At 39.0% G+C, this 24906-nt stretch overlaps 1 protein-coding gene across 1 annotated transcript in view; it reads left to right on the top strand.

The window, feature by feature from the left end:
* The window catches only part of GRIP1 (glutamate receptor interacting protein 1), a 548438-nt gene that overhangs the window by 167764 nt on the left and 355768 nt on the right, over positions 1–24906 (top strand). The gene's annotated exons all lie outside the window — the stretch shown is intronic.

Below are 24906 nucleotides of genomic sequence, written 5' to 3'. Positions count from 1 at the left end.
TCTTTTTAAAAATAAAGATTATCATTCATTTTCTGTTTTGTCTCTTATCCTCACACTAGAAGCAAGTCTTCAAAAAGTTAATTTTTTCTTACCCAATTTTAGCATCTAAGCGCCTAGTTATTTTAATTGTGCAAGGCTTTGGCTAGTCTTACATATGACTGCTTCTGAAATAATCAATATTTCTGCATTTATATGTCTTAAATTCTTTTACATTTCTGCAGAGTGGAGTGGAAACAGACAATACTCAATTCTTTCTGTGTGTGTGTGTGTGTGTGTGTGTGTGTGTGTTTAACTTTCTCCAGCTCTCCAGATAATATGAAAACATTGATCTCCTTCATTGGGGGAAGGTGTGATTTAAATGTGTTTGCTAGTATATCTACTAACAGTCTAGATAAAAGAGAAAAGTATTGATAATTTCTTTGTAAGTACTAGTTTGCATTGTCTTTTTAAAATCTTTATATCTCATCTTTCCCATTTGGTGTTTACTTTAAGACTTCCAATTAACAATTTAATAAAAGTCCAAGAGGCATCAATTAGCAATAGCTTCTTCACAATTACAGTATTTTTTCCCTCTTCTTTACTGTGTATGTTTTTTAATACCACAACTATTGGAAGGGTGTGTCTTATGTGGGACTTAGCTTTGCTATGTATAGACACATGTAATCATAAGTTCAAATCCAACTAAGGCTGACTAATGCCTGTTATTCTAAAATAGATAAATTAAGTTCCTGTTGTTTCATCCTTTGTGAACCTTTATATTAGGTCCTTAATATGCGTATAGTAAAAACCAATGGCCCCTTTTAAAGAAAGATATGTGGTTCTGAACTGAAATGTCCCTGTCTCAGAATTATTTCAGGGTAGGTGGGGGAAATGACAAAGTAGCAAAACTGAGTTGAGTAGATGAGTGGAATTCTCAATGATCTCTTTGGGAATGAGGATATAATGTTAGACCCCCTTCCTTCCCTCCCTCCTTAGAAACACAAATTTAACCCTAACTTGAGTCTTTATTTGAAAAAAAAAAACACTCTCACAAATGCTTCATTTTACAATAATGTTCTTGCTTTGTGAGATGGTTATCACTTGCATCAGAATACAGTAATACAGAATACAGCACCATCATTTCAGCACTTTTAAAAAGAAAGGGATGAATGAAAAGCATTGACAATTAAAATAAGTCTGTGTTCTCCCTTGGGGAAAGGCAGTTATAGGATTTTTACTTTGGTGTGTAGATGTGAATTTTTTGTTCCACAATCTAAGACCAAGGCCATTATACAATTAGATGAGGCATGCATATTTTTTAAAAGGACAAATTTTCATTTAGATTATTACTTAACAATAAACATGTTGCTTTAAAAAAAACAAAAACACCAGGATGGAATTTTATCATTTTTTAGGCTTATAAAATATTGGCTGAACAACAAAACACCTGAAACCATAACCTGGAAAACAAACCCACCATATTATGATATGTGCATATTCCAGGAGGAACTTAGCACTCCCAGCCTGGGGAGTAGAATCTTTTTTTTTTTCTGATTTGGGTTTCAGGTGATTTTCTCTATTTAAAATTTTCCTTGTCTGCCTCCTACAAAATGGAATCAGAAGGAAGAAAATAGCTTTGCCCTCAAGGGGCCTTTTCCCCATTGTAAATGTCATTATTATTGTGAATTTCAGTATCATTAAAAGGACACACACACACACAAAAAAAGGACACAATACTCCATTCATTTGGTGTTTTAAAATGTTAATACAAAAATTGAGTTTATATCTAGGTTTTCCAAAATGTGGGTCCCTCACTTGTATTCTGGCACTTAGTGTATAGCATTGGTACTGGGTATGGGTCTGCCTTTACTTTTTCCAATCATAGAAAATGCATGAGATACAAAATACTTACAGTAGCCCATAAACACAGATAGAAAAATAAACTATTAAAATAGTCCTTTTGAGTCCCATCCTCTCTCTCTACTCTTCTCCCCTAGAGTCCAGTGTCTGAATTCTTGATTTGGAAAATTCTCTAATGGGAAATTACCTATGTGATAACCCCTAAAGTCCACTTTCAGGATCTCTTCTCTCAGGCTTTTTGCAAGCACAAATCTACCACTGCCACACATCTCTGTGGGAGCTCCACCACTGTCCCAGCCTCTGCTGGATCTTGGTCATAGAAAGCACATTCTCAGCAACTCTAGTCTCCGAACTGTGATCAAAAAAGAAAATAGAAAAGAACAAGATGGCCAGGAATTTAAGACCAACTGGGCAAGCAAATAGAGTTTACCAAAAGTTTCCCCTGCTACTAGGTAGAGGGAGAAAGCGAAAAATACTATTATTTCCCAACCCCACCCCAAACTAAAGTACCCTGTGGTCCTCTGGTTTGCAAGATCAAGGTAGGGAGTTAGTGGAAAAAGGCCCACTCAAGTCTTAGTTCACTTTTGGAAAAGGCTAGCTCATCTGACAAGAATCTGCTCCCCAGACTTGAAGACAACCCTCCTCAGTAAGAATCAATCAAGAGCTCATTCAGCAAGGTACCTGACTGCCAGCTGCACCTCCACAGGAGGTGCCCTTCAGACAAAGGTCCACACTGTAATTTCATCAAGCTGATTGGAAAACTCATCAAATTGATCAGAAATTCTGCTAATCACTCTTCCTCCCTCAACTTAATTCAACACATTTATTTTGCATTCACTAAGTATGGGCCTCTGCCCCTTAATGCTTTCCATAATCTGGCTCTAAACACCTTTCCTGGCTTATTCTACATAACTTTTTTTTTAGTTCCCTTTTTAAAAATATTTTTTAAATTTATTAGGAACATTTTATTTTTTTTCCTCCCTTCTACTTTCTTCCCTCCCTCCTCACTGAAAGAAGAAGAAAAAAATCTTTGTCAATAAGTATGCATAGTAAAGTAAAAGAAATTCTCACATCAGACTTTTTTTTTTTAAAGCCTCTATCTGCATATTGAGTCCATTAGTGTTCTAGAAGGAAATGGGTAGCCATTGGATTGTGGTTGGTCATTACATTGATCAGAGTTCTGAAGTCTTTCAGAATTGTTTGTTTATATAATATTATTATTATATGATTTGTTCTGGCTCTCTTCATCAATTCATATGTCTTTGTAGGTTTCTCTGAAATAGCCCTTTTCCTAATTTCTTATTTTACTCCTCAATAAACCGTATTATTCCATTAAACCATATTTTGTTCAACTGTTTCCCAACTGATGGGCACCACTTTCATTTTTAATTCTTTGCAACTACAAACAACTCCTAATTTTTTTTTTGTAGTCAGGGAACCACATCCTTTTTTTTTTTTTTTTTAGTTTTAACCTAGTAATGATATTTCTAGGTTAATGGGTATACACAGTTTAGTAATTTGGCTGGGGGGAGGGGGGGGACATAGTTCTAAATGGCTTTCCAGAATGGCTAGACCAGTTCACAGTTCCAACAACAATGCATGAATATGTGTGTTTTTCTCCAGCTGTCTCAACATTTGTTATTTTTGTTTTTTGTCAACTTTTACAATATGATGTACATGGCTTTCCATAACACACTCTATATAATGGTCAAACCACCCTCTGTGTGTGTTTGTGTGTGTTTATACAATATTCCATCACTGTTTCTTTGCATAGTCTGTCTTCATGCCTGGACTGAACTCCTTCTTCTTGTCCAACCAATAGAATCCTTGTCGTTGTTCACTTGTGTCTGACTCTTCATGACCCCATTTTGGGTTCTCTTGGCAAAGGTACTGGAGTGGTTTGCCATTTCCTTCTCTAATTCATTTTACAAATGAGGAAACTGATGCAGAGTTAAGTGACTTGCCCAGGGTCCCATGACAAGTAAGTATCTGAGGTTGGATTTGAACTGAGGTCTTCTTAACTATAGCCTTAGCATTCTATCCACTGTGCCACCTAGCTGCCCAATAGAATCCTTAGCTTCCTGCAATTCTTGATTAGTATTCCATTCTAAAATGAGGCCTGTCCTGATCTCCCCCAGTTTCTAGTGTTTTCTCTCCTAGAAATTACTATAGATATACTTTGCATATATTTTGCATTTACTTATCTGTGTGACTGTATTCTCCCACACCTCCTGATTAAAATGGAAACTCCTCGAGGGCTAAGACTTTTATTTTTATTTTTATATCCCTAGCAGTTTAGTACAATGCCTGGCATATAACTTGGGCTTAATAAGCATTTATTGAATGAATTAATAAAAAGATTCCTTGAACTTTTCCCACAAATCAAAGAAGTTTTTATTTGAGAATATAATGATTTATCTTCCTAGAATAGATGATGCTATAAGGCAGCTGAGGTGTTGGGTTTTGGTTTTTGGTTTTTTGTCATTCCCCCTTGTCTATCATGTATACCTCTTTTGTTTATCTTCTTCACTTTTTCTTTTCTCTTCCCACCTTTTCCCCCTTTTCCCTACATAGACCTTAACCCCACTAGTGGGGCAACTAGATGGTGATTTCAAAATCCAGTCTCAGACCCTTTCTAGTTGTGTGACCTTGGGCAAATCACTTACCCAGTGTTGGACCTGTGAGTTTCAACTGTGAACTTAACTGTCATAACTTAACTAAAGTCCCAGCTCGTACATCAAAAGTAGTACTTGAGGGGGCAGCTAGGTGGCACGATGGATAGAGCACCAGCTCTGGATTCAGGAGGACCTGAGTTCAAATGTGACCTCAGACACTTGACACCTATTAGTTGTGTGACCCTGGGCAAGTCACTTAACCCTCTTTGCCCTGCAACCCCTCCCCCCAAAAAAAAGTTGTACTTGAACTTAATTCTTACTGGCTTTTGAGTTCAAATCTTTGTCCATTACACAGCATTCCAACTCCAAATTTAAATATATTTAATGGAACTAATAATAAATGTGGAATAAATAAAATGGAATGAATATAGAACAAATAAAATGGAACGAATAATAGTACCTACCTCAAAGGGTGGTTGTGAAGATCAAATGAGATAATATTTGTAAAGTGCTTAGTGCAGTGACTGACACACAATAGGTACTCTATAAATGCCTATTCTTCCATCTCCCCCACCCCTTTCCGTAGTGGCATGAGGGATTAAAGAATTTGCACCGTGTATCCTAGCATTCATCTAAGAATTTAGGGATCAGAGTGATAGTATTCATCAAGTTATAAAATCATTGGTTTTCCAAGGAACAATCAGAAGTTATAGATTCTAGTCCCTTACCTAAAAGAGAAAAATATAGCTAATACCATTCTGGATAATTATCAATCCTATTTCTAAATATCTCCAAGAAAGGGAATCTTACAACAACTCTGATAACCTGACATTTGAAAGTCCTGGTGAGGAAGTTATTCCTTATGTCCAATTGAAATCTTCTCCAATAAAAACCATTGTTGTGGGTCTTTTGTTTTCTTGGGAGATGGAGAAGATTCACTATTCCTTTCCCATAATGACATCTTTTCATCTGAAAAAGTAAAGTCTCCATGAACCAATGGATCAGAATCTCTCTTTTCTATTTTGGTAAAAATAATTCTGTGCTGCATTTTGATTCCTCTTCTTGTGATATTCCCAATTTTTAAAAAAAAATCTGGCACCTTTTGTACTTTCCCATTTGTTTGTGTCTTCTCACCATTCTCCTCTAAAGGATATTCATTCATTTCAGAATCGAGCATCACCAGTCTTTGAAACACCCTCCTGGACTAGATTGCATTTTCCTTTTTCTCTTCATCTTTGTACCTCTTTCTCACTCATCCCTGGGTTCTTTTTGTCAGTTTCCACAATCTCATCTCTTCTTTATGGCTCCCTCAATCTGAAACAGCTTTACTGTAGCTCTCTACCTCATTAAGTTTCCATCCCTTTTCAAATCTCAACCGAAAACATATCCTTTCTCCCTTGCCTTTACCTCTTAATTTCTTTCCATCTAAGCTAGTGTTTGTCATTCCAGTCAGTACTCTACTTAAGGTACCATTTATTTAAAAGACATTGTACAAAATAAAGTTGTCTTATTTTGTTGGATTGTGATCTGTCAACAGGATGTAGGTCATATTGCTTACAAATGGAGCTGCCCTTATTTAAAATAGTAGAAGATTACAACCTGATCCCACCTGAGAGGTTGTTTGTGATTGTTCTATATTAAGCCTGAATTTAAAGTCACATTCACATGCATTCCAGGGTTTAGATTGACATATTTCCAACCATGTCATAGCTCATTAGAGAGTGTACCAAGTGTACCAAGAGAGTGTAACGCTTCATAGAGAGTGTACCAAGTGTACCGATTAAGAGAGTGGATGCCTGGTGGTAAAATGGAAAGAGCACTGGATTTCCAGTCAGAGGACCTGGGTCTGAATCCTGCCTCAGCTACTTACTGTTTGGGTGACTTTGGGCAAGTCTCTTAAACTCTCTGGGCCTTGGTTTACCTCAACTGTCAAGTTGGCCAATATGCCTTCCAAATTTAAATTTGCAATTCTATAAGATCATATATGTGAGATATTCTGCAGACCTTAAAGTGCTACAGAAATTTGGGCTTATTATTAGCCTATTCACTAGGTGAATAGATCTGAAAGCTTTTCCTTATAAGTGATTACTGTTTGAGTTGGCAGGTTTTACTCTTGGTACTTCCTGTAGATGGATTTGTAAATTACACTCATTTTGAACATTCCTGCATCCCAGCTCTTTTCTAAGATGGACCAGCTCTACTGCTATGGTTCCATATAACCCTCAGGGAAGAGCCCAGAGCCCTCTGATATGGCTAGAGCTGGTGAGGGAAAGAGGAAGGTACATTTTCAGCAGGGAATTAACATATTCCCCATGTAAGAAATGAAATTAAGAGCATTCTGGAATCTTCTTATTCATATTCTTTTTCCTTTGGCAAAGGATTTGGGAGGAGAGGATGTATGAATCTTAAGGACACCCAAACTACACAATTTGATCTATTCTTTATTTTTAATATTCCTACTGACCAGGGTCCCATTCCTCTTTTTTCCAGGGGTTGTGAGGAACCTTAAAATCATTCATATAGAAATTCGTTCGGTGTTGAAGTCTCATTTAAAGATGATGAAAGTCAGTAAGAATTAAACTGTTGGACCTTATAAGATCTGGGGGCTACTGTAGGTCAAATCATAACCTAATCTAATCCAATACAACTCTTGCTAAGCACTCACTATGTGCAAGGCTGTCCTAAGTATTAAGAATAATAGGAATATAAATTTAGAGTTAGAAAGTACCTTAGAAGGTCATCTGGTCCAAATCCTTCTTTTACAGATGAGGAAACTTAAGGCAAGAGAGGTTTAGTGACTTGCACCATTAGTGTCTAAGGTGGAATTTGAACCCAGTTCTTCCTAATTCCCAAGTCCAGCATTCTATGTGCTCTTCTACAGTAAACAAACAAACAAACAAAAAAACAAAACAAAAAAGAATTCTTAACCCCGAGGACCTTGCATTTTTTAATAGCGAAGCAAAACCCACTTTTTATAATAGTCTTTTTGTGAAAGTAGGGAAAGATGCTGTGTCAGGGGAACTCTAAGTAACCAGACAATTCTAAGAAGGCTGTATTTTACTATCCAAACTATTTATCTTGTCCTTGCTCCTTTTCTACTCCTCACTTTTGTTAGCAATAAGTCATGCTTAAGAATTTTTTTTAAGTTTTAAAAAAAGGGAAAAGGTGGATAATTTCTTCTTTTCAAAATCAATTAACTTTACAAACACTTATCAGACCACCATACCACTGCCCCTCCCCAATTGAACAGTTTTTACAAAAACTCTAGTCCAGCAAAACAGATTTCCACACTAGGTATGTCCTTAAATATATGACTCATTCTGAATTTTAATAGACAGTGTGTTCTTTATCAAAGCCTCGAGTGAGACAAAAAAAGGAAATAATTAAGCTTTTTGTAAAAGTCCACTCCTACCAGTGTTGAGGGAGAGCTATACTTATGTTCCACCATGCAGCCCTGAGTTGGTTAAGAGAAGGTAAAAAGATAACCAGGACTCATCTTGAATGCCCAGATCCTTAGGGGTGGGGAATAGGAAAAGGAAAATCCAAAGTCAACAATGACCAGGTCTAGCACTGGGAAGAAATCCAGTGTCAATGAAAACAGTGATTTGACAAGGAGTTGGTGCTGGGGAGTTCCTGCCTCCTTTTTACTTTTAACTGCCTCTGTTCCCTGTAATGTAAAATTCATGGGAAATATTTCCTATATTTGCTGTGGTAGGTGGGTTTAATTGATCAAATTGATCGCGAGGTGTCCCAAAGAATTATAAGACTCAGTTTCCCAAGTTTTATTGAATGACTGCTGACCAGGGGGAAGCTAGGTGGTGCAGTGGATAAAGCACCAGACCTGGATTCAGGAGGACCTGAGTTCAAATCTGGCCTCAGACAACTTGACATTTAGTAGCTGTGTGACCCTGGGCAAGTCACTTAACCCTCATTGCCACCGCCCCCAAACAAAAAAGGACCAGTGACCACAGGGAGAGCACCATGAAGATAGGTGTCTCAAATAGGGGGAAGAAGGATAGTAAGTTATCTCCTCATTATCTTAATCTCCTCCTTAAGGGAGGTTCATAGGAGGTCTTATCCTAATTTGAACTTCCTGAGTCCTAAGACAACCCCTGAGGTGGTACCTTTTTCCTTGGAGGTGTGTTTTGAGGGTTTGCATGTCATAAGGTGAACCTAAGGACACATTTGGCCCTTTCTGCGCATGTTCCTAAAGACGTGCTTAAACTTGTCAGAGCCAGAGGGTCTCTGTGTTTTTGATATCTCTTTACTTAAGATCTGGTTTCTAGGTGTCCTGTCATCTAGTAATACTAATGGCTATTAATGGTTAATGGTCCCTAGTTACTGTCTCTGTTGATGGTGAGGGTTGATAGAAACAAACCTTCTTGGTTACTGTAAGAACACAAACCTTAGTTTCTCTGTTAACCCCTTTTTGCCTCCTTCATCATATTCACATAACCCTAATTCCCTTTTGAGAGTCTCAATTCCATAGGCTGACTCCTGACCTCAAGGATCTTGCATTCTAATGGGTGAGAGACAGCATATATAAATATATAAATCAGAACTTATGAGATATAGAGTCCATAGAAGGTAACATTGGCATGACAGAAGCAGGTAGGAGGTATGAATTTTGTTAATATGGAACAGAGACAGAAAACTGATTCTTCAGATTCCATTTATGTAGTAGTTGTAAAAACTGATATAATGCCCTCAGACCCTGATGTGTATATACACTTTTTTGGAAGGGTCTGGAACTGTGATTTCAAAGATCAATAACTGCCCTGTAATATATGCCTGCCCGAGGCACTAACAGGTTGTGACTTTTCCAAGGTCACACAACCTGTAGGTATCAACCATTCAACACGTGTTTATTAAGCATTTACTATGTGGTAGGTAATTACTGGAGATACAAGTACAGAGGATGAAACAATCCCTACTTATAATAAACTTGTTTTCTTTTTTTTTTTTTTTTTTGTGAGGCAATTGGGGTTGAGTGACTTGCCCAGGGTCACACAGCTAGTAAGTGTTAAGTGTCTGAGCCCAGATTTGAACTCAGGTACTCCTGAATCCAGGGCCAGTGCTCTATCCATTGCACCACCTAGCTGTCCCATAAACTTGTTTTCTAATGGAAGAAATACATACATGGCAGACATGTACATATAATGCATGACATGTAAATATACATAACATATGACATATGACAAAGATACATATATTTGTATAGCCTAGATATAAAGTAAATACATATATTTCTTCATGACTTCATTTGGAGTTCTCTTGGTAGAGCTACTGGAGTGGTTTGCCATTTCCTTTTCCAGCTCATTTTACAGAAGAGAAAGCCAAGACAAATGGGGTGAAGTGACTTGCCCAGGGTTACACATACGTATATACACATTAGTTCCAATTGATCAATCAATCAATCAGTGTTTATTAAACTCCTACTTCCAGGCACTGTGCTAAACACTGGGGATACAAAAGACGTAAATGACAATCCCTGCCCTCAAAGGACTTGGATTCTAATGGGGTAACAAGATGTAAACAGATTTATAATAAGAAAGCTGTATACAGGATAAACAGGCAATAACAGAGAGAAGGTGCTAGAAGTAAGAGGGGTTAGATAATGCTTCCAGTAAAAGATGGGACTGCAGTTGGGACTTTCAGGAATCCAGAGATGTTAGTACACAAAGCTGAGCAGGGAGAGAGTTCCAGGCATGGGGTACAATCTGAGAAAATGCCTAGAGTTGAGAAATGGAATATCTTGTTTGTGTACCAGGCAGGAGGTAAGTGAATGGAAAAGTATATATAGGGGAGGAAGATGTAAGGAGACTGAAAAGGTGGGAGGGTGCCAGCTTATGAAGGGCTTTGAATGCCAAACAGAGTATTTTGTATTTGATCCTAGAGGCAAAATTGTGTGTGGGTGTGTGTCTGTGTGTGTTTGACATGATCAGACCTGTGCTTTAGAAAAATCACTTTAGGGAGCAGCTAGGTGGTGCAGTGGATAAAGCACCGGCCCTGGATTCAGGAGTACCTGAGTTCAAATCCTGCCTCAGACACTTTACACTTACTAGCTTTGTGACCCTGGGCAAGTCACTTAACCTCCATGGCCCTACAAAAAAAAAAATTCACTTTAATGGCTGAATGAGGATGGATTTGGGGGTGGGGAGAAAGCAAGCAGACCTACCAGTAGCTACTGCAATAATCCACCTGGTGGAAGGGAGGGCACTAGCAGTTAGGATAGATAATGAGGAGAGGCTATATGTAGAAGATGCTGCCTGGGCTGTATCTTTTTTTTTGGTGAGGCAATGAGGATTCAGTGACTTGCCCAGGGTCACGCAGCTAGTAAGTGTCAAGTGTCTGAGGCCAAATTTGAACACTCAGGTCCTCCCTAATCCAGGGCTGTCTCTTAAAGGAAGAGAGGGGCTCAATGAAGGGGAGGTAAGAAGGGAGTGCATTTCAAGCATGGAGAGATTGCCAGTGCAGCAGTACAAAGAGAGGACATGGAGTGTTTTGTGTGAAGAATATGGAGGGTCAGATTGGTTTGATCACAGAATATGGTAGAGGGAATAACATCCAGTGAGGATGGAAAGCTAGGTTGAGACCAGGTTGTGTAAGACTTTCGAAGCTAAATATCCTATCTTATAAAGCTTATATTTTATCCTAAAGACAAAAGGGAGCCACTGGAGTTGACCAAGTAGAGGTCCATGGTCCATAAGGGCAGATGTGACCATGTTGTCTTGATGCTCTTATACCTTCATCTACAAAAAAAAAAGTTACAAACCAATAAATGAAATAAGAACATATGACACTCTCATTTCCTATCTTTACGAACACAGGGAAAGGCTGAAATTGCAAAGAGTAACTTTTTTTATGACCTAACCCTATTGGTAACCATTTAATATTAATCTATGAGACTGCAGCCTTACAGATTGTCAATGGATTATTTACTTTGTGGAGTATTGATTAAGATTTCTATCCAGCAGGATTGTAGACTGCCAACAATAAAGCCGATCTCAGAAGAAAATATGGGCAGGGGATAGAGAGAGATGTTTATTTTATGTGTCTGTGTCTGACCACAGGAGCACAAACACATTGTTTCCCCTCTTTCTTTCCCAAGCAGTATGTGGGGCAGGATGGTATGGGTTAAAAAGCTGCTTAACATCTGATATGATAAAGGGTATTATTATTGTGAGCATCGTCTTTCCTATTTGTCATTATTTATTTTCTGGGACCAAGTTTTGTCATTAAAAATATAAAATATCCAGATGAGTTTTGCTGTTGTTCTTCCCATTTGTGTTGCTGTAGTCATATTTCTTGTTTTCCTCATTCTGCTTAAATCACTCTTTATAAGTTCAGATGTCTTCCCATGTCTCTCTGAAATGCTTTTATTCATCATTCTGTAAAGTGTAGTAATATCACTTTATATTCAGGCATAACAGTTTGGCATGAGATTTTTTACATAACACTACTAATCTTGGGAAGTGCCCTTCCAAGCTGGGCATGCAGACCTTAATCATTTTTTTAAATCTCATTTAATAAATTAAAAACAGTACCAAAAGAGTTTTCATTTGTTTGTTTTTTACAGTTATAGTTGGCAGAGAAAGTCCTATGGAGATGAGTGCAGCCTAGAGAGGAATGAAGATGTGATTGGCCTGGGTCTGGTCTCTTCCTTAAATTGAACATTCAGGGAAGAATTAATGAATGGGGAGATGAGGAGCAGAGGTACTTTCAGTGTGTGAAGTAGTCCAAGGGGTTAGTGAACTTCCAGAGTGAAGAGATTTCTGTGGCATGGGAGACAAAGTCCTGTGAAGAGTCAGCAGGGGAGTCTAGAGGGACTTTACTGTTTCTGTCCATGGTACCATCATTAACCTACTTTCAGAGTCTTGGGATTTTCTTTCTTTTTTTAAAAATAAAATTTTATTGATATATATATATATATATATATATATATATATATATATCCTTCGTTTCTACACTGCCTATGTTCCCTAGTGCTTACCTCTCTTCACCCTCTTCCAGAAAGCCAGCTAGTAAGTATCAAGTGTCTGAGGCTGGACTTGAACTCAGGTCCTCCTGAATCCAGGGCCGGTGCTCTATCCACTGTGCCACCTAGCTGCCCCGACTTAAAATTCTAATCACACATGCACACACATACATACATATATAAGTAGATGTATATAAGTATATAAATATACAAGTAGATACAAAATAAGATGAATAAAATGAATAAATACAAAGAAGACAGAGTAGTTAAATTCCAGGTAGTTTGGGAGGGCAGGTAATAGAAATTTTCAGGGGGTGGGGTGGGAGGGAGGACCAGGAGAGGCTTTATAAAGATAGTAGCACTTGAGCTGCATCTTTTTTGGTTTGTTTGGTTTTGGTTTTTGGTTTGTTCGGTTTTTTTGTGGGGCAATGAGGGTTAAGTGACTTTCCCAGGGTCACACAGCTAGTAAGTGTCAAGTGTCTGAGGCTAGATTTGAACTCAGGTCCTCCTGAATACAGGGCTGGTACTTTATCCACTGAACCACCTAGCTGCCCCCACTTGAGCTGCATTTTAAACAAAAAGGGGGACTGGATAAGGCAGAGATAATCAGGGAATGCATTGTACGCATATGAGATCACCAGGACAGAGGTATAGATGCAATAGATGCATCTCCTTTGTGAGACACAGAGAAAAGACCAATTTGGCTGTGTCACAGAGTGTGGAAGGGGGAGTGATATCTAATGAAGTTGGAAAAACAGGCTGGGCCAGATGGTGATAGGCTTTAAAAACTAAACAGAGATAAGGAGGTAAAAAGGGTTAAGTGACTTGCCCAGGGTCATACAGCTAGTAAGTGTCTGAGGTCAGATTTGAACTCATGAAGATGAGTCTTCCTGATTCCAAGCCCAGTGCTGTAGAGCTTTAGAGTCTAATGGCACGAAGACCAATTAGGAGGCTTAGAAATAGTCTTAGCCAGTTAACTCTAAACTTTTTTCATCATTCACACCATTTTGGGCAACTGATCTGTTTGGTGAATAGGGTGCTGGACCCGGAGTTAGGAGGACCTGAGTTCAAATCCAATCTCAGACACTTGCTAGCTGTGTGACTCTGGGCAAGTCATTTTAACCTTTATATGCCTCAGTTTCCTCATCCATAAGATGGAGATAACATTAGCAGTTACCTGCCATAATTGTTGTGAAGGGAAAATTAGATAATATTTGGAGAGTGCTTTGCCAACTTTAAAGACATATAAAAATGCTGGTTATCATTTTAACCCTACATATTTGTAAATTATTTATGTTTAGATTAATAATTATATACTTTATGAAACTTTCACAGAAATGGAAATTTTCAAAGGATGAAATCAAGATGAAATCATATTTAGTCCCAGAGTTAACAGGGAGACCATGGAGTTTGTTGAATTAGGAGAATGACTTGGGCAGACCTGTGATTTAGGGAAATTACTTCAGCAGCCGCATGGAGAATGTGTCCGAGAAGGGAATAAACACGGGGCAAGGAAACCAATTAGGAGACTATTGCCATAGTCCAGGTGAGAGGTCATTAGGGCCTGATTGGGCAATTGATTTCATACGGGGGCTGAGAGACTGAGGAGGTGGGAATGGTGTGGAGGTTATAAATCTGGGTCATTGGAAGGCTGCTAGTGCCCTGGATAGTAATAGGGAAGTTGGGGAAAGTGGGCTTTTGGGAGAAGGATAATTTAATGATATCAACGAAAATCCAATGAAGCTCAAACAGCCCCACGGAAAGTGAAAGGAGTTGGGGAGGAGTTGAATTCTCACTCACTTGTTCACTGCCCCAGAGAACAGCACTTAACTTTCGTTGTCACCTGCTATAGGCATGAGGTAACCTGTAGGCAGGGGTCAGGGGGCGGGGGGGGGGGGGGGGGTGTCTGCTGGAGTGGGGATTATGTGTAGAATTCTCGCAGTGGTACCTGTGCAGCTGATGCTGTAGGGACCTGGAAGGTAACTAGATTATATCTGACCTGAGGGGCCAACTCAGAATGGAGGAAGTTGGGAGTTTATACTGCAAAACTGGGGATGGAATGGCAGCACGCTGCGTGGTGAGAGTGGGTATGATAGTGTGGCAGAGAAATTGCAGAATTGGCTAGGGCAGGAGGGAAGCTAGGGGTATGTGGAAGAGGGAGCCAGCTCAAACTCCCTCTGGAGTTGATTGTTAAATTTTCCCTATGAGCATTTACACCTAGGCAGTGGGTAAACACTACAAAGTGGGGATTAATTATTGATTGTCTAGACTTGAGAAAGTGTTAATAGCACAGATTAAACTGAAGAGTATACGTTCCCACCCCCAGCTTGGTTGTCAAACATTTACATGAGGAGAGTGAAGGGATCAGTTATGAGAGATGTAGAGAAGGACTTGGTGAGGTTTGATAATTGATTGGATATATGGGATGATAGAGAGTGAAGAGTCTAGACTAATTCTGAGGTCATGAGACTGAAGAATGGTCGGGCTTTCAGCAGAACCTGAAGTTTGGAAGAAAGAAGAGTTTGGGAATTTGACCCTGGATTTTCTTTTTTTTAATTAAATTTTTATTGATTTTTCCGTGTGTGTGTGTGTGTGTGTGTGTGTGTGTGTGTGTGTGTGTGTGTATAATATCATAGTTTTCCCCCAGTATCCCTCACCAGAGAGCCATCTCATATAACAGGTAGTATTTTTGAAAAGATTTTAAAAAAGAAAAAGGGGAAAGACATCAGCACAATCAATACATTAAAAAAAAAATTTTTAATGTGGAATGTGCAGCACCTGTGCACTCCCCCTCCCCCCCCACAAAGAGGGGGGTGGTTAGGAGTGTCCTTTCATATCCCTTCATTCCAGTCGTACTTGATCTTTATAATTTTGTATCATTCATATTTGTTTGTTTTGTGTATGGTTGTTCTTTCCATTTGCATCACTGTGGTCATTGTGTGGATTACTTTCTTGGCTCAGTTTAACTTTAATCTGCATCAGTTAATGTAGATCTTTTCTATACTTGACCTTGGCTTTTCAAAGGGCATGAAAGGAGAGCTTCAGCAGATGTTACCAAATCAGGAAGACTTCAGTCCTGATCTAAACCACAGAGTGTATGTCTACCACCCAACAAGTAGCCTTGCTGAATTCATAGGCATGGCACTCATCACAGGTTGCTCCCAGGGTTTTCGATGCTCATTAAGCCTCTGCAACTCTTAAAAATCACGAACCAAATAATACAGGGGTCTTATTCTCCTATCGGCAGATGGAACATCCACAGTAATAAAATCATAGGCCCTTGTAACATAATTATATGGAGGGTGGATAGTGATATATAATATTATAGTTCTGTTTTGAACACAGTTGAGCTTTTTGTTTCCTTTTTACAAAATGAAGTATTAAATGGAAAAAGGATGGTATCTCATGATTCCAACTTGTATCATCCATGCCTTTCACTGCTTTTTTTATGTTCTGGGAGGTAATATGTATCGTGTGTGTGTGTGTGTGTGTGTGTGTGTGTGTGTGTGTGTGTGTGTTTTATTAACAAGTTTCCTCAAAGTAGCATGTAAGCTTACAGGAAGTGATTTTTTTTTCACTTTCAATTTTATAACTTCATTGCTTAGTTAGCACAGTACACATCATTTATAGCAAGTCCAACCATGTCAACCCCATACCCAAACTCCAGTAGTTTCCTATTGCCTCCGGGATCAAATCCAAAATGCTCTATTTGGCATTCAAAGCCCTTTGTAACCTAGCCCCCTCCTATATTCCCAGTCTTCTTATGCCTTAAACCAGCACATGCTCTTTGACCCAGTACTGGCCTCCTGACTGTTCCAGCAATTATACAGTACATCTCCAGTCTCTGGATGTTTTGACTGAGTGTGTACCATCCTTGTAGTGGTCTTCCTTTTCATCTCTGCCTCCAGGTTTCCCTGACTTCAAGTCCCAGCTAAACCTCCACCACCTCCTTCCAGAAGCCATCCCCAATCCGTCTTCATGTTAGTCCTATCCTTCTGCTGATTTTTCCATTTTATATATATATATATATATATATATATATAGAGAGAGAGAGAGAGAGAGAGAGATCTATATGTACATATCTTTATTTACACTTTCATTTGCATGTCATTATCTCCCCCCCCCACCCCCCAATTAGATTGCGATCTCTTCAAGGGCAGGGTCTCCCTTTTGCCATTCTTTGTATCCTCAGTCTTAGCCGTGCCTGGCACATTGTAGGCACTTAATAAATGTTTATTGCCTGGGATAGTAGGTGATTCATAAATATTTGATTGATGGAATTAGTGTTTGCATTTCTAGGGATTACATGATCCTAAAAGGGGCACTGATAGAATCTAGCTTTTAAATATTCATATTTAAGGCATTTAACAAAAGTGGAGTAACATGGTTTCTTAAAGCAAAAATGTTAAATGTGGGATTTAAAGAAATTTCTTAATCAGCTGCCCAGCATTTCCCTTGGGAAATGGAGGCTTTGCAATCTCATTCTGCCAGTCACTTATGGGTATACCTTGTTAGGTCATCTGTACTCACTGTGTCTCACAATCTTTTTTCTGTTTCCTAACAATTCGTTAAACTAGCTTCAGATAAGCAATTATCTGAATTAACTAATAAGCATCGAATGTAAAATGAACATAGTCTCATAGCTTATAAGTGCATAGTATTCCAAAATTTAGTTTGCACATTGGTGTTTGGAAACTTGTAGCAAATCTTCCTAAAAAATAATGTAAAAATTGATGGCTTGGCTCTTAGGTGAATGCAGATAGCTAATTTATCTCAAAGTATAGCTTGATTGGAGCTCTCAGTCCAAAAATCAATCAGCCAACACAAGCATTTATCAAATACCCAATGTATACCAGGCCCTGTGCTAGGTACTAGAGATAGAATGTAAAAAATGAAAGTTTCTGTTATTAAGAAGCTAACAGTCTGTTGGGAAGATGTGTGTGTGTATGTGTAGAAATTGTATGATTGAGAATCATTTATTAAACATTTACTCTTTGCTAAAAGCTGGGTATGCAAATGGAAAAACAAGACTGCCTCTAAATGGAAAAACAAGACTGCCTCTAAATTCGAAGAGCTCACATTCTTATGGGAAGGGGGTTCAACACAGGAGGTTTCAGCTACATGAGTCTATTGTAAAGTTCCAGGGGTACTTAGGGTGGAGGAGAAAGTAATAAATCTTTCTTAGCATCATCTCCATTAATGAAACCATTGACCCATGCTGCCAAAAACTGGTAGTGAGAACTTTAGTTTCTGAATCTTTCTTAGCTGTGACTGCTGAGGAAATGGGGCTTTGACAGTTGACAAATCCCATCTCAGCAAGGTCTGCTTTTCTGGTCTATGGCCAGGATGGGGTGGAGATGAGCTTGAGGAAGGACCAATATCCTGAGGGGACCCTGCTGTTCCTGGGATTCTTGCTCTTACATAGATTTTGCTGGAAGTTGGTTGGAGGTTCTAAGATGTCAGGTTCCTTCTCTCCAGGGATTGTTTCTCAAGCATAGGGACCACTAATCTAAAATTACAGTAAGAAAAGACAGAGTATCATCTGGGAGGAACAGAGAAGGCCTACTCGGTTAGACTCAGCTCTCACCCACAGCTCCAAGAAGTTGTAGCATGGGTGGGGACCATTGCCCAGTAAACTGTCTCAACAGAAGGGCTAAATCAGGTGGAGGGTAACTGACAGGTGAGTTGGGGGGAATGTACCCCAAGCATATGAAGACTCCCCTGGAATGGGCAGAAAAGAAAATTTTGTTGCAATGACATCCAAGATGCCAGTGTCATTGGAGATGCCAACATCATCCACTGCAACCTGGCCCATTGACAGTCATCTTGACTTTTTTCCTGCCACTAGACTTTGATGACTTTGGAGAAGAGAATGAGGTTGATGACTTTGTTGGATTCTGCCTCCCTTGGATGAGTCCAGCCATCACCCTGTGATGTCATGGGCTCTTTTTGAAAGTGACCGACAAATGCCAGAGGCAGTAGGAAGTTTCTGGAAGAGGGAAAGTCTTGAGGCAGGGAGACCAACGAGGAGGCCATTGAAATTGTCCATGTGATGATTTAGATATACGAGGTGATACCATAGGTAAATTAGGAGAGAAAGGAATAGTCTACCTATCAGATCTTTGGAAAGGAAAACAGTTTTTGACCAAACAAGAGATAGAGTATATTATAAAATGCAAAATGGATGATTTTGATTACATTAAATTAAAAAATTTTTGTACAAACAGAAGCAATGCATCCAAAATTAGAAGGGAAGCAGAAAGCTGGAAAACAATTTTTGAGGCCAGTACTTCTGATAAAGGCCTCATCTCTAAAATATATAGGGAACTAAATCAAATTTATAAGAATCCAAGTCATTCCCCAATTGAGAAATGGTCAAAAGATATGAACAGGCAGTTTTCTGATGAAGAAACCAAAGCTATCTATTCCCATATGAAAAAATGCTCTAAATCTCTAATGATTAGAGAGATGCAAATAAAAATAACTCTGAGGTACCACCTGACACCTATCAGATTGGCTAAAATGACAAAAAAGGAAAATAATAAATGTTGGAGAAGCTGTGGGAAAATTGGAACACTAATCCATTGTTGGTGGAGCTGTGAGCTGATCCGGCCATTCTGGAGAGCAATTTGGAATTATGCCCAAAGGGCAATAAAGCTATGCATACCCTTTGACCCAGCAATACCACTTTTGGGTCTTTTTCCCACAGAAATCATGGAAAGGGGAAAGGGACCCACATGTACAAAAATATAGCTGCTCTTTACACAGTGGCAAGGAATTGGAAGTTGAGGGGGTGCCCATCAATTGGGGAATGGCTGGACAAGTTGTGGTATATGAATACAATGGAATACTATTGTGCTGTAAGAAATGATGAACAGGAGGAGTTCAGAGAAACCTGGAGGGTCTTGCATGAGCTGATGATGAGTGAGATGAGCAGAACCAGAAGAACATTGTACACAGTATCATCAACATTGAGTGTTGATCTACTGTGATGGACTATATTCTTCTCACCAATGCAATGGCACAAAAGAGTTCCAGGGAACTTGTGATGGAAGAGGATCTCCAAATCCAAGAAAAAAAAAAAAGAACTGTGGAGTATAGATGCTGAATGAACCATACTATTTCTTTTCTTTTTGATGCTGTTGTTTTTTTCTATTTTGAGGTTTTTCATCATTGCTCTGATTTTTTCTCTTATAACATGACTAATGCAGAAATATGTTTAATGTTATTATGTGTGTGTATATACATACACACACACACACACACATATATATATATATCCTATATCAGATTACCTGCTGTCTAGGGGAGGGGGAGGGAGGGAGGGAGAAAAATCTGAAATTGTAAAGCTTGTATAAACAAAAGTTGAGAACTATCTTTACATGTAACAGAAAAAAAATACTTTATTAATTAAAAAAAAAAGAAATTGTCCATGTGAGATGAGAGGTCCTGAGAGCCTGTCTTATGAAAGTGAGTCCAATGTAAGGGATGTTGTGGAGATAGAAATAGCAAGATATGCCAACTGATTGGGTATGTAGTGTTATGAAGAGTGAGCAGAAGAGGAAACCTAGGAGTCTGGTGCAGGTGATAGAACACTGGAACTGGAGTCAGGGATACGTGGCACTTTCTAGCTGTAGGGACATATTTAACTTCTCTGAACTTGAGGTAATCCTTTTCCTTCACTCCCCCACCCCGAAATTTATGTCATTGGAGGAAGTTCCCACACTGAAAAAACCCATAGGTTCTTTTCTTTGACTGTTACTCTTAGAAAAGGCATTTCTTGATCCCCTTAAAACTCCAAGAAGAAAGTTTCAGGAAATTACCATCCAAAATATTTTAGTACTGAATGATTATACTGTCTAATGGTAGCAACACAATTAGGGCTAGGATTCTATTTTGCAAATGACTGAGTATTTAGGGACTATCTGGATAAGCATAGAAAGTTGATGTATGTTAAAATGGATATAGGGATAAACATACATAAATTCAAGAAAAATTGAATTCCCTAGACAACTAAGTAGTGTAGTCAGCAGCCAAGAGGATTTTAGTTCTTTAAAAGTGATTAATCTTTGCAACCGCTAGACATTGCATGAAACATTCACAATTTACAAAAAGCTTTAATTAAAATTCAGTCATCCTGACTGTGGGTGATGTTATATGAAGTAGTCCTTTTTTTATTCTTTCCCTATAATCCAAAAATTATAGGTTGGGGTACAGAAAGCTTAGAGTTTTATTACTATGTGGAAGTTTCTCCTTAACCTTATTCTTCATGCCTACTTTTTTGGCTATTGGATTTTCTCTTTGATTTGATTGGCTCTTAGTATTCTATTCTTGGTGAATTCATTTCTGGGACCTAGATTATGAAGCCAGGTTACATGGTGGATAGAGCACTGGGCTTGGAATCGGGAAGACTCATCATCATGGGGGTCAGCTAGGGGGCACGGTGGATAAAGCATTGGCCCTGGATTCAGGAGGACCTGAGTTCAAATCTGTCCTCAGACACTTAACACTTACTAGTTGTGTGATCTTGGGCAAGTCACTTAACCCTCGTTGCCCTGCCAAAAAAAAAAAAAGACTCATCATCATAAGTTCAAATCCAGCCTCAGAAATTTACTAGCTGTGTGAACCTGGGCATGTCACTTAACTCTGTTTCAGTTTCCTCATCTGTAAAATGAGCTGATGAAGAAAATGGCAAACCGCTCCAGTATCTTTGCCAAGAAGATCCTCCAAAATGGAGTCATGAAGAATTGGGCACATCTGAAATGACTAAACAACAAAAATTACTTAGATCAGGGCATTTTAACTTTGGGGGGGCAGTATAATGAACACCACTGGCAGCCTAGTGAAGCCTATAGATTGCTCAGAATAATATTTTTTTAAAATTCACAATTGAATGAAATGCTAAATTTCAGTTAGAGATCACTGAAAATAAAGATGTCTTTTACTCCTCCTCATCTTTGCTTATAGATTGCCTGAAATATATCCAGTGACCCTAGGTTAAGAACCCAGATCTAGATGTTTAGAAATTAATGCTTGAGGACACACAAAATACTCCCCACGATGCTTGGTGGAACACATTGCAAATTCGACTTCTCTAACATACCTAATCCACAGTAGTTTTCTGTTTCAGTACCAGTGAACGTCAGAATGGCTGGAAGAGCCTCTTAGTGTTTTATGTGTCTCATCCTAGAAGCCAATGGCCTGGATGCTTAGGGAGATTGACATTCCCGATCTGCATGACCTCTTGCTCTTCTACCCTGACTAATATATATGGGTCTCAAAAAATTATTAAGTGGGCTCCAAAGTGGAAAAAAGATGTAAAGTACTATTATAATATATCTGGAAGATGTCAATAAAATCCAGAAAAAAGAGGCCTTTCGTGACCCAAGGCTTAAAATGTATAAGCAAACACCTGGAAAATAGAAAGAGAAGTTTCAATTAAGGAGTTATATTTCCCTCCCCCTCTTTTTCCCAGTCAAGATAAGTTTCTTGCTACTTTTAGTTTTTACTTGTGTCAAAAGTAAGTACATCTCAGGGAAGCTAAGTGGTGCAGTGGATAGAGCACCAGCTCTGGATTCAGGAGGACCTGAGTTCAAATGTGACCTCAGACACTTAGCACTAGCTGTGTGACCCTGGGCAAGTCACTTAACCCCAATTGCGCCCCCCCCCCCCACACACACACGTAAGTACATCTCAAGAAAAGTATATTTATGATTATCTGGGTCATTAAGCCAGAAATAATCTTCAGCAAAGAAAGACAAAATGATGCTCTATTTCCCTCCCAGCCTCTCATGATGCCTCTTCGTTACTTCCAACCCAACATGTCCAAAGCAGAATTCCTCATCTTCCCTCCAGAAAGAACCTCTTTTTCAATTTCACAGTTTCTGCCAAAGGCACCACCAGTTCATTCATTCTGTCATTAGCTGAACGTGACCTTTGACGAATCTCCTATCCTTCTGAGCCTTCCTTTCTTCATCTGTAAGGTTGGACTAGGTAATGTGTAAACTAGAATCAAGGTCCAGAACTTGGGAATAGTTCTTTCCTCCTCTTTATCCCTCATGTACAAGTTCAGTGGATTCTTCCTTGAAGATATTTATGGTATTCATATTTTCCTTTTCCTTCTTTCCTTCCTTCCTTCCTTCCTTTCTTTTTGCAATTAGGGTTAACTGATTTGCCCAGGGTCACACAGCTAGTAAGTGTCAAGTGTCTGAGGTCGGATTTGAACTCAGGTGCTCCTGAATCCAGGGCTGGTGCTTTATCTACTGCACCACCTAGCTACCCCTGACTTCTGAACTTCTCAACCATCAAGGCTACCACCATCATCCCAATCATCCAAGCTCTCTCTCACTCTCACATAACCCAATCAGTTGCCAAATGTTATTTCTTTCTCAACCACATATCTTGAATATATGCCCTTCTTTGTACTCTCACAGTACTACTTCTCTTTCCCACTCTCATCAGTTCTTTCCTAGACTGTTGGAATGTCCCCTGCTTCAAGTTTCTTCCCACTCTAATCCAACCTCCACAGGGCTGCCAGAGTGATTTGGCCAAAGCCCATTAGCCCTCCTCCTCATCCAGTAAATTCCAGTGGCTTTATATTAATTATCTGTAGCATTAAATATAAACCCTTCCGTTGAGCACATAGAACTCTTCTCAATTCAGCCCTTTCCTCTCTTCCCAGCCTTCTTAAACATTCTTCCCGTCTCCCTCCACTGCCCAGGGATATGTTCCCTCTCCACTGATGGGTCCCCATGCCTAGAATGCTCTCCCTCCTCAATTCTGCCTCTTGGAATCCCTGGCTTTCTTCAAGATACAGCTCCAATGCTACCTCCCTCGGGAGGCTTTTCCCAGTCCCCCAGCTTGTAGTGACAATCAACTGTGATGGTTATTTTTTTTTCATCTACTGTGCATACACTTTGAATGTACCTATTGATGCACATGTTGCTTTCCTTCCCCACTAGAGTGTAAGCTCTTTGAGGATAGACTTTTTTTTTAACATCCTCAGCACTCTCATGGCACCTAGCACACAAGTGCCTAGTGAATGTTTTGTTTTTTTCTTCCTGACATGGGTAAAGGTAAGCCCCACCTGCCACTTTACTTATTTGAATCTTTTTTTTTGAAGGTACTGGGGAGTGATGGATGATGTTATTTAGTTTAGAATGGGTGAATAGCTCCCCCTCTTTAAAAAAAATGCTTATAGAAGTTTCCACTGAGCATAAGGAAACATTTTTTCTTCATTACCCGATATTGTAAAATGCTAGTTATACTGTCGCTGGTGTGATGGTGAATTGTTATAAGCCTACAGATATTATTCTAATGTGCATGTTTGCTGTTTTCCCCAATTAGTCATGGTGTATTAAAGTGAGCACAGTCTTTTCTCATCTTTTGGCAGCTATTTCTGCTGAAATGCTCACATCGACATTAAAAGAATGGCAATCGCATATATTCCGATCTGGATATGGGGAATGTGGGGGAAAGCGGAATAAATGACAGAGAGAGAAAGGCAACCCCTATTTCAGACTATAATAGTTTTAAGAGCTTAAGATTTTTTAAGAGCTTAAGATTTAAGAAATGGTTTAAAATTTGCTGATGGTTCTCCAGCCTCAGGCTTTCCTGAGCTTTGCAGAAGGTTCTAGGCTGTGAAGAGAACCAGGTGTCCATCCTACTTTAAGATAATCCTTTGGTCTATAGAACGTGGATTTGAAAAAAAAAAAAGATTAATGGATACAATAAAACTCTAAATTTCTTATTTGGATAATAGTCCACAGTTGATATGCCACCTGTTGACAATATGGTATAGATGCCCAGTTAATCGACTGTTAATATAATGGTTCATAAGTGCCTTCTAAAATTGCGAAATGCTTGCAAATCACTTTGGGAAATGAATTATTTAGAGGGGGCTGAAATCCTTAAGTGAGACATAAAAAGACTACCCAGATTTTAAATGCCTTCTTCTTAAGACTGACAGTCACTTTGACATATGTGTCATTTTCATCTAATGCTGTTTCCCGAGGCCTCTCTGGGCATTGGATTGTGTAGCAAGCATCTCAGTGTCTTGAAAACACTGGTACTGTTCTCTCTATGCTTGCAATCTTGGAAGTGGAAGAATTGAAAACAGCATTACTACAATGGAAGGAGGAGTTATTTGGGGGATTTTCTTATATAATTGGCAATGATTCAGATTTTGAAGCACAAGTTCAAAAAGCTTCTAGTTATTCCTGGTAGCATACGTTTATGTGGCAGGACGCAGTTTGCAAAAATTTCTCCTAATAGATAGGAGTCGAGCATGTTATGTTAAGTGTTTTACAAATATTAACCCATTTGGTCCTCACAACCACCTTGGGAAGTAGGTGTTATTATTATCATCCAGATTTTACAGCCCAGGAAACTAAGGCAGACAAGTGACTTGCCCAGGGTCACACAATCATTGAATGTCTTATCTAAGATTAGTAGAACCCAAGTCTTTTGATTCCA

Source organism: Dromiciops gliroides, chromosome 5 (assembly GCF_019393635.1).
Source record: "Dromiciops gliroides isolate mDroGli1 chromosome 5, mDroGli1.pri, whole genome shotgun sequence".
NCBI lineage: Eukaryota > Metazoa > Chordata > Mammalia > Microbiotheria > Microbiotheriidae > Dromiciops > Dromiciops gliroides.
Note: the sequence above shows the minus strand (reverse complement) of the source record. Positions and strands in the feature narration are given on the sequence as shown.